This window comes from Rhinolophus sinicus, linkage group LG06 (assembly GCF_036562045.2).
Source record: "Rhinolophus sinicus isolate RSC01 linkage group LG06, ASM3656204v1, whole genome shotgun sequence".
Taxonomy (NCBI): domain Eukaryota; kingdom Metazoa; phylum Chordata; class Mammalia; order Chiroptera; family Rhinolophidae; genus Rhinolophus; species Rhinolophus sinicus.
The window spans coordinates 85,421,903-85,432,968 of record NC_133756.1 but is presented as its reverse complement, the minus strand read 5'-3'; the positions used below and the strand labels follow the sequence as shown (position 1 = coordinate 85,432,968).

The 11,066-nt window shown below is 41.6% G+C and overlaps 1 long non-coding RNA gene across 1 annotated transcript; it reads left to right on the top strand.

Annotated features, from left to right (window-relative positions):
- Window positions 1-3,821: 3,821 nt before the first annotated feature.
- On the top strand, window positions 3,822-8,957 carry LOC141572179 (uncharacterized). Its single transcript, XR_012497386.1, has 3 exons — window positions 3,822-3,881; window positions 4,354-4,558; window positions 5,833-8,957. It is a non-coding gene; the product is annotated as an uncharacterized LOC141572179 (long non-coding RNA).
- Window positions 8,958-11,066: the final 2,109 nt, after the last annotated feature.

Below are 11,066 nucleotides of genomic sequence, written 5' to 3'. Positions count from 1 at the left end.
ACCTATCTGTGATTCAGTTTCTTCATTTGTAAAATGAAATTAAAATAGTACTTCTCATCAAGAGAATAAAAATAAATTGCTACCTATAAAGGACTTAAAATAATGCTTAGCACTTGATAAGAACATAATATTTATTTATTGTTAACTATAATCATTGTTATCGTAATCTTCTTCTTTGATACTAGTTGCCAAAGCAGCTGAGAAAAGATGTCTTGATCTTCAAACAGGAGAGTAGATTTCAGTCTGGGCTGCAGGCGTCCAGGTTCTTTACTGGCATTGCCTTCCAGAGAGGCTGTGATAAAACTCAGTTTCTATACCACATGCCACCAATTCTTTTCTCATTTAAGAAATAGTCAGCAAACATTTATGTAGCATGCTCCACATACCCTTCCTGCACCAGACACAGAGAAGGCAAATGAAACCCCAGTGTTAGCTTGCTCAAGGGTCCTCATCTACGCAATAACAGTAACTCTCCAAGTGCTTCCAGGTACTTGCAAAGGCAGCACTGCAGCCTGCGGCAGCAGTCCCCGTCCAGCATTGCCCTGTCCAGCCTCTCCTGCTCAGGCTGAGCTGCTGCTGGTGTGCGCCCCCAGCCCGCAAATTCTGGGGATGGGATGACATGGGCTATTTTTCCCCCCTCTTTTTCTGCCTCCCCCAGCCCCCCGCTCCAGTTCAAGCTGTTGTTTCTCAGTCTAGTTGTGTAGGACACAGCTGCCTGGCCCATGCTGGTATTATGAGCCTTGCGCTCCCCCCGGCTGAGGCAGTTGGTGGCTGGTCATCTGTTGGCTGCTCACAGTAGCTCTCGCTGGCTGCCGGCCACTGACGATGGCTGCCGGCCACTCACACTGGCCACCGGCCGCTCATGGCAGCACACAGTAGCGACATGGGCTATCTTGAGAAAAATACCACCCATGTCCAGGGTTCTGTCTTGGGTGCTTCACAGCCATGTTGGTTTCCTCCCAGAGAGGTAGGGAATACTGCATCTATACCAGGGGTTGGCAAACTTTTTCTGCAAAGGGCTATATAGTAAATATTTTAGGCTTTGCAGTTCTTACAGTCTTGATCACAACAACTACTCAAATCTGAAGTTATAGTAAAAGCAGCCCTAGATAATACGCAAATGAATGGCCAGGGCTGTGTTACTATAAAACTGTATTTACAAAAACAGGTAGATGGCTGGATTTGGCATTTGGTGCAAGGTCTATAGTTTACTGATTCCTGATCTAGACCCTGAAGTAGCCTTGTTTGTGCCCAAAGTTTTATAAAGCTTCTCGTGGACCTTCCGGTTAGTTTCTAACATTGAATCCTACATACAGGATCTCAAAAAAAACACAAAAAAAAAACACAAAGGATCTCAAATCTAGTCCAAGGGGCTGAAAGGGGACTAGGCAGAACATTGCTTTCTCCATGTTCTATCCATGCTTCATCATTCCTTTCCCTGCTGCATTCCCCCAATCAGAATTCCTTCCTCCTCCCCCAGTTTGAAGTATTCAAGAGATATAGAAAATGGGGGTAGGGTGCAGATGAAGTCAACACACCAATATTTTTTAGACTGAAAGTTGGCATTCATTAGTGTATCACAAAATCAATTTGGTGCATCATAATAAACATTTGGAAAAATAATAGAGAATAAACTAGAAAACAAAATTCCAGGTTAGCATTTTGTATAGCATTATTTTGTTGTTTTGTAAAATTACATATATATGTATATATGACATATATGTATGTGTATATATATATATTTGTTACTGGATTCTGATATAAAATGTACTTATTATTGTAGAATATGATAAAAAATGTTTGAAAGCCACTGGACTGGACTCTGGGCTTCTGGGTCTCGTCTCTGATGGCTGACATATTTCTTTCAAACACAGGTGAAAGGCGTGGCCCTGTTTTTAAAGCACTCTTGAGTCACTGGGGGAAATTGACATGCAAACAGTTAAATATGGTGCAGTAAGGGCTGTGACATGACTAAGCACAGGGTGCGATGGAGGAGGTTGTCAATAAAGGTGGCATTTGCTCTGGTTCTTGCGGGTTGCACAGGGATGTGTTTGGTAGATGGGGAAGAGGCGCTATCATGCTCCTTACAGGTTTGTTGTCCGAGTGAAGCTGGGACCTAAGTAAATATTTGTCTGCTGAGCTTTTGTTTGCTTTCCCTGAAATCAAACAGACCAACCAAGTCACTAGCAAACACTGATTAGGGGTCACCCTGGTACTAACTTTTCAATTTCTTTGACCACTGACCCAGCACAGGTTTTTTTTTTCAGTCCACTTTTTGGGAAAATGTTCAACAGTCTCAACCTGAGCAAACTTTTATGGCGCAGGAAGATGCAAGTCTGTGGGCAAGGACTGGGGAAGAGAAAGCTATTAAAAAGGCTGTTCACCCATTTGGTGTCCTGCAGCCTGACCAGCCCGGCCTTTGTAATTCCTATCATCTGGCTGTCAAGAGTAATAAGAGGAGATGTCTATGATATGACTTACCAGTCTGATCTTTAAAAGCTATGACTGCTCCTTCTAATTTTAGTCTCAGCTAACTGGAGAATGTGAGATGACCATTAAATTTTATGGAGACTAGAAGGAGGTGGGAAAGGCTCAGGATTGTGGGATAGGAAACACGTGTGACTCTTAGCTTTATCACTTCATTGTTATGAAACATCATTCCACCTTTCTCTAATAATTATTTCTTAGGACTACTGAGGTCAAATGAGATACCTGTGAAGCCATTTTGTGTCCTGTTAAGTGATATATAGGTACTAGATAACTTTGATGTTATTAACCCCTTCTAGGATAGCCACTACACCACATGTTGCTACATTCATTAAGAGTCCTTTCATGACCTGAGTAAGTATGGCTTTCAAAACCTCTTTTAAGGCTCTTCCAAAGCTCTTAACTGTGTGATGGAGAGGCTCCAGCCATGACTAGGAAAACCTGTTTTACACATGCTTTATATCTAAGTCAGCACTATAGGCACCTTCATAGCTATTCATTTATTTGGTAGATATTTGTTGTGTTCCTGTTGTGTGCCAGGCATTGGGTTTGGAGGCTGAGGATGCTATGCTAAAGGTGACACAGACTCTGGCCTCGTGGGATTATATCCCTGTGAAGGAGACCAGAAGGTAATGTACTCTTACAGAACCTTACAATAAGTACTAGATTTCTTTGGTTCTCAAGTCAGCCAGTCAGGAATCTTTACCCTTTCTGACAAAGCCTTCCAAAAAAGAGACAAATCAGGACTTTATTATAGTTGTACTTTCACATTTATAGATCAGCTTTGCTCAAAAAGAAAGCTAATAGATAAGGTGTTTAAGGACGATTATCAATCACAAAGACAAACACCACCATGAGGTGTATCCCTGAAGCTTTCTACCACGTTTCCCGAAAATAAGACCTATCCGGACAATCAGCTCTAATGCGTCTTTTAGAGCAAAAATTAATATAAGACCCAGTCTTATTTTACTGTAATATAACACCGGGTCTTTAATATAATATAATATAATATAATATAATATAATATAATATAATATAATATAATATAATATAATATAATATATACTGGATCTTATATTAATTTTTGCTCCGAAAGACACATTAGAGCTGATTGTCCAGCTAGGTCTTATTTTCAATGGAAGTGGTGACTTAACCTTTCTGCCATTCTTTCTTCCTTGCTGGCAACAGTTTTGCCCTGAATGAAAATGCTTTCCTTGTCCCTCTGATAACCAGCAGAGAGCGCTCGTGGCTCTCGTTGGAGCTCTTCATTTCTGAATTTGCCTATTTATACAGCAAGGAATTTAAATTGAGTTAAGCCTTTCAAAACAAGAAGCCTTGCCACAGTATTTGCTTTTGTGCACTCCACTCATGAGGCTGCTAGGGAAAGAGGAAGGGTAAGTCAGCCTATTTTTCTTTAACAAAAAAATATGTATAATTATTTTTATAGATATATACATTTAAAAATTTCCCCATTAGGTCTATACACAAAATGCAAATTTTAATAAACTGTACAGAGGCTTTTGGCTAGATTAGCATAAGAAATGTTAAATACTAGATTATGCAGTTAACTCACCGTCATCTTCTATTCCCTATTGACTCAAAGAAGGAAAAATAAGTTTTTGTGCCTTTTCAAAACCCACCTTTTTATTATTTAAAAAATGAAATCTTTCTATGGTTGTTAGCCAAACCACAATGTTTAAAACTTTAATTTTTACTTTAATAGAGTCTGATGAATTCAGGGGAAGAGTTGGGGTTGAATTTCAAACCCTCAACAAATAATTATGAGTTAATATTGCTTTTGTTCTGACTCTTTTGAAGACCAGGAAATGATATCTTCCCTGGTAATTTATTGTCTCTCCTTTTCAGAGAAAAGTCTTTGTACATTTAAACAAAAGAGGAGTTAAATAACTATGAACTAGGAGGCGTTAAAGAACGAGGTTGCTCTTCAGAAAGATCAGTAATAGCAGGAACAACTCACTTGGAAGCCTACCACCCAAGTGACTGATATTCTCCTTAACAGCCATAAGCACTCCAAGTGCAACAAGAGGAAGAGGTTTCTAGAAGGAAGAGGGTAAGCTGTTAGTTTATTGCTCCCTTTCTTCTCTATGGTCAATTTCTGTCCCTTCTCACTACTCTCTAATATTTGTTAAATGCAATGGAAATCCCAGTTATTTGATGTTACCCTTGTCCTCACAGAATTTATAATCTTACTTGTGAGTTAAGATTTACACAATTAAAAGTCAAAATCTCCCAATTTATAGGTGAAGACGTTGAAACTGATCTGGGGCAAGGGACATCACATTTTCATGCCTCAGTCTCTACCATAAAATGAGAGGTTGAATTAGGTACCTATAAAATACCTAATTCATGGTACCTTTTTATAAATTAGAGAACAAGGCTTGTTAAAATAGAATTCTAACACGTACTGCCTAGTTAATTCCATTTTTAAAAGATTCAATTGGAATTGACTCAAACCCCTATCCTTCATGCAACCCATGACTCCTTTAATGTTTCAGGGAATTTGGGGGGCAGTGACTTGTATTTCTCCTGGTGACCCCTGGATCTGAGCTCCAACTGGCACTGAGTTGTGAATCATCTCACTTCAAGCATGTGCTGACCTTTTTCTGTATCATATGACCCCTGACCAGACTCATCCTGATCCCTCCATTCTCTGAAATTCCACTGGTCTTAACATATTTGAGTAGAAGACTTTACTGAAGCTTCTAAACAATGGAAGAGGTTCATGCTTTAAGACCACAGCAACTTAAAATACTGAGAACCCTTGTGCTTAACCTTCTGGGGGATTCCTCAGTGACTCACTTTCTCTACTTAGCCAAACCATGTTGTTCTGCTGTCTCCCCTCCCTTCTCTGGTCTCCAGCCTTATCCTCACTGACTTCTGCCTCCCCTCCTAACTACATGTACCCATCTCTTCATTTCACTTGTTTCTTCAGGGCTAGATCACATCCTTGGGGTTTCACTTCCCTCAAGCCTTCAGGGTGTTTTCCAAAAAGAAACTTTGGTGCCTGTATTTAGAGTTAAAAATTTCAACCCCTCTGCTTAATTAGGGGTTTGGTCCCTGAGCTTCCTAGCACAAAAAAAAAGGGTGGGGGAGGGAATATCAGTTACAAGGTTCACTATACTTACAAATTCAAAATAAACCAGCTGTTATTCAGCATAAGCACAGCTTTTCCTGGCCCTGAAAACTCTCCCATAGTTTATGATAATGGGAGCACAGTGTAGGTATCACTCCCACCTATTTGTCTCTACAGTGGTAAACCTGGCTTAGCTCAATTAGCGATTGCAGATTTTCAAGCCATTTTTTGATTTTTTTTTTTCCAATCAGGATGGTGGAAAAAGTAAATGTTGTGTTCTCACAACCACATCAAAATTACAACTAAACTACAGCACAGCCATCATTGAGAATCACCTGAAGTCTAGCTGAACCAAAGTTCTACAACTGAGGATATACAGAAGAAGACACCTCAAGACTAGTAGGAATGGTGAAGTCATGGAAAAGGCTAGTGCCACACCCACATGTAGAGGTTAAATATTGAGAGGGATATCTAGGCTGCAGAGGTACCCCTGGAGGACTGAGGAGTCCCAGCCCCACACCAGGCTCCCCAGCACAGGTTTCCACTGCCAGGGAGAAAGTCCCCACAGCTTCTGACTGTTAAAACCAGTGGAGAGTGTGGCTGAGTGAGAAGGGGAGCAGCTGCAGTCCCAGGTATGTCTCTTAAAGGGCCTGTGCACGGACATACTCACCGACAGACTCACTTACTCTGAGCTCCAGTGCTGGGGCAGCAGCTTAACAGGCACCAGGGACATATGGGGAGGAACTGAGTTGTCTGACAGGGCTGGAGGGGCAGCTTTTTCCAGACAGAAGTGCTGGCAGAATCCATTGTTTCTTTGTTGAGCCCTCCCGCTCCAAGCACACAGACACAGCCAGCCACCATATCTGAGTCTCCATCAACCTGGCTGGAACTATTTGCCTTGACCTCATGACTCCCTGAAACTGAGCCCCACCCAACTTTCAGGCCCACAGAAGCTACTTCCAGTGGTTTTTCCATACAAATGGTCTTGCTTGGCTCGTGCTGTGGACTTTCCTAAAATGTTTCAAAGGTTCACAAAACCAAAACAAGCAATATCTGGCCTCAGTGTGCCCTGTACCACTTGCTGAGCAGTCCTAGCCCAGCATTAGTGGCAATGGACCTCTTCTAGACACCTTCAAGGCCACCATGGGTGGCCACCATCTGCAAATTGCTGCATGGCTCATGCCAGGTGGCCCCAGACAGGTCACAGGCTATAGCTAGACTTGGCCTGTGACAGTGTCCCACCCAGGAGGCCCTAGATCTGGTATGCCCAGTGGCCAGCTTCAGACTGAGTTGAAGCATCACATGGTTGCCTTGGTGGGCAATACACTCAAACGGCAGACTATGCAGGCACCAGAAACCTGCTGAAGTGAATCCTGCTCCACAGGGTCAGCCCCCGCACAACAGCTCCTCCACTGTAGTCATGGCCAGTCCTTACACTCAATCAGCCTGTCAATTCCTCCCATTAACCTGCAAACAATAACCAAGGCTCAACTACAAAAGGAGGGCACACACAACCCACACAAGGGACACACCTGGAGCACCCTACGCAGGTGACCAGGAAGACTTCACCACTGGGCTCCACAGGACACCTACTACATAAGGTCACTCTCTTAAGACCGGGAGACATAACAGCCCTACCTAACATATAGAAACAAACACAGGGAGGCAACAAAATGGGGAGACAAAGAAACAGGTCCCAAATTAAAGAACAAAGCTCTAAAAAGGGAACTAAAAAAAAAAAAAAAAAAATGGAGACAAGCATCTACCAGATGCAGAGTTCAAAAGGATGCTCAATGAATTTAGGGGAAGAGTAGATGAATTCAGTGAGAACTTTAACAAAGGGATAGAAAACATAAAAAAAGAACCAGTCAGAAATACAGAATACAATATCCGAAATGAAGAATACATTAGAGGGAATCAACAGTAGGTTAGATGAAGCAGAGGATCGAATCAACGATTTAGAAGATAAGGTAGCAGAAAACACCCAATCAGAGCAGCAAGAAGAGAAAAGAATTTTAAAAAAAATGAAGATAGTTTCAGGGGCCTCTGGGACAACACTAAGCATACCAACATTCGCATCATTGGGATACCAGAAGGAGAAAAGACAGAGCAAGCAATTGAATACCTATTTGAAGAAATAATGACAGAAAACTTCCCTAACCTGGTGAAAGAAATAGACATACAAATCCAGGAAGCACGGACAGTTCCAAAAAAGATGAACCCAAAGAGGTCCACACCAAGACACATCATAATTAAAATGCCAAAGTTTAAAGACAAAGAAAGAATCTTAAAAGCAACAAGAAAAAAGCACTCAGTTACCTACAAGGGAGCCCCCATAAAACTGTCAGCTGATTTCTCAACAGAAACTTTGCAGGTAAGAAGGGATTGGCAGGAATTACTCAAAGTGAAGAAAAGCAAGGACGTGTTACCAAGATTACTCTACCCAGCAAAGCTTCATTTAGCATTGAAGGACAGGTAAAGCAAGGGAGTTCATAACCACAAGCCCAGCATTACAAGGAATGTCAGAAGGACTTCTTTTAGAAGAAAAAGAATAATAATTAAAAAAGTATCAAAAATATGAATAATAAAATAGCAATAACTACATATCTATCAACAATTACTTTAAATGTAAATGGATTGAATGCTCCAATCAAAAGACAGGGTGGCTGAATGGATAAGAAAACAAGACCCTTCCTTATGCCTATTATAGGAGACTCACTTCAGATCGAAAGATACACACAGACTTAAAGCAAAGGGATGGAAAAAAAATATTTCATGAAAATGGAAACAAGCAAACAAAACAGATGGGGTAGTAATACTTATACCAGACAAAATAGACTTCAAAACAAAGGCTATAACAAGAGTCAAAGAAGACCCAGTGATCCCACTTCTGGGTATTTATCCAAAGAAACCCAAAACACTTCTTTGAAGGGTCATGTGCATCCATATGTTCACGGCAGCATTATTGACAATAGCCAAGATGTGGAGGCAGCCTGGGTGTCCATGAATAGATAAAACAGAGGTGGTACCTATGTACAATGGAATATTATTCAGCCATAAAAAGAATGAAATCTTGCCATCTGCAAAAACATGGATGGATCTAGAGGGTTTTGTGCTGAATGGAGTAAGTCAAACAGGGAAAGAAAATGTCATATGATTTCATTTATATGTGGAATTTAAAAAGCAAAACAAAACAAAAAAACGCATGCATGCAGAGAACATTTTGATGGTTGCCAGGTGGGAGAGATGTTGTGAGTGGTGGGTGAAAAAGGGGAAGGGATTTAGAAATACAAATTGGTAGTCACAATTTGTCATGGGGATGTAAATTATAGTGTAAGGAATACAGTCAATAATATTGTAATAAATATGTAGGGTGTCAAATGGGTACTAGGTTTATCAAGATGATCACTTCATAGGTTATATAAATATCTAATCACTATGCTGTATACCTGAAACTAATATAATATTGTATGTCAACTGTAATTTTAAAATAAAACAATTATTTTAAATGATAGTTTTTTCACGTTTGAAACCTCTAGAAGAGCATTATTAATTCCTGTGCACAAAAAGCATTTATAGAATGTTAAGAAGAGTTGTAAGTACTGGATAGAAGAATACAAGGCAAACATGGTCTCTGACCTCCTGCAGCTTACAGTCAAGGTGGGCACAAACAAACAGAGGTCAGCTTTACCGCGTTAATGTGATGTAGATGGGAAAACAGGAAAATCTAGACTAGTTTTGTAGCGTTGGCAAAGGCTTCCTGGAGGAAGTGAGGCCTAAGATGAGGCTTAAAGGGGAAGTAAGATTTATCTGTGAAAAAAGGAGGGAAACAAGTTCTGGGCAGAGAGAAGAGCATGTACTAAATGCCAGGAGGTGAGAGGGACAATGCACAGGATTAGTGTCTGCGGTAGATGCTGCAGTGTGCCACTCAGATCCCCTTCTCCAGGGCAGCACACACAGCCCCCAGCTTTTATGAGTGTTGTCTGCTAAGGGCTCACAACTGCCCCCTGCTCAGGAGAATTGCTCTTAGCTGGTAGGAGCTCTGTCATCTGGAAAGTCATAGCCATTGCTCCCTCCCTCACCCCCAGGGGCAGCCCACAGCCAATGATTGACTGATACAGGGATGGAAAGGCTGGTGCTCTTGCCAAAATGTGTATGTGTGTGTGTGGGGTTGGGGGGGGGTTGTATACTTGTCAATGCCGTTTACGCTCCAAGCGCCTTTCCCTAGTGAATCAGGCAAAGGCTAGATTTCACGTGAGATTATATCCTTGCTCAGCTTCCTCCTCCCTTCATAAGCAGTTTTCCTGGAAGAGCAACTCCCTCAATAAACTACATGTTCCCAAATCCTTGACCTGCTGTCTCTGCACTTGGTTCAAATTTGAGCCCCATTCATTAGCCGGTTAAGACTTTACCTACTTCATTTACTCCTGTTTTCAATAAAAATTGTTCTGTGATGTATCCATTTAGATTTCTGATTATTAGGATCACAGTTAACAAAACAGCCTTGGCTTAAATTTGTGAATAAGAACACCAAGACCAAATAAGGCATGATATTTGAGTAAAACCTGTCTGAACCTTGGTCTCTTTGAAAAGTGGGAATAATAATCCATGATGTCTCTGCTTTATCAGGTACAGCTAGACTAAAACATACCTCAAAAATATGTACTGTCCTTTGACCTCCTGGGATATGAGGACAGGAAAGCCCTGGGTCACAAGCACCAATGTTCTGAGTCCTGGCAATGCACGCTCCTGCCATCAAGTGAAAAAGACTCTGCTTTCTGCTTATCACTCAGTCTCTTATGAATCTGATTTGTGTGAATCAGTGACCAGAGGAACCATGGACAAATTAAGTTTCTAAACCTACAAGGCCAGACACTGAACTAGGACACTGACACTCTCTGAGACTGGCCTGAAATAGTCTCATGCGTTCCTCCCTGCCTTTATCCCCTAGAGTTCAGAGTGAATGACCTACCATAGTGGAGCAGGATGGGACCTGGACCTTGAAGCATGAGTAGAAAGAACTCCAAGACTCACTGTGAAGCAAAGAAGAGGAACACCTCCCCACCAATGCAATGTGCTTTGTTTCTTGCTCCCAGGCAATAAGTACAATCCATTAATTAAGGATAATTAGTGTCCTTTAGAAAATGCAACTGTAATTATAGACATTTAAGTGCACTTAGTGCATTGGAGAAGAATCAATTGTTTCCCAGTTCACAGAGGGTCCTGCTGGCTGGAAGGCAAACTCAGCTCTCTCGGTAACTTAATCATCCTTAGACATGTAGGGGGCTTAAGGAAACCTGGATCCTGGGGGACGGTGCCGTACCCACAATGGAGAACGGAACATTCGACCTTCAATGCAACGTAAAACCCCACCAATTCATAGACTAGGTGAGCTGGATGCCAAAGTTCCCTGGGGGGAACCTGTTCTCTCCCCTGCCTTTGGGATCACAGGCACCTAGTAAGTGCCAGGCACCAGGTACTAGGG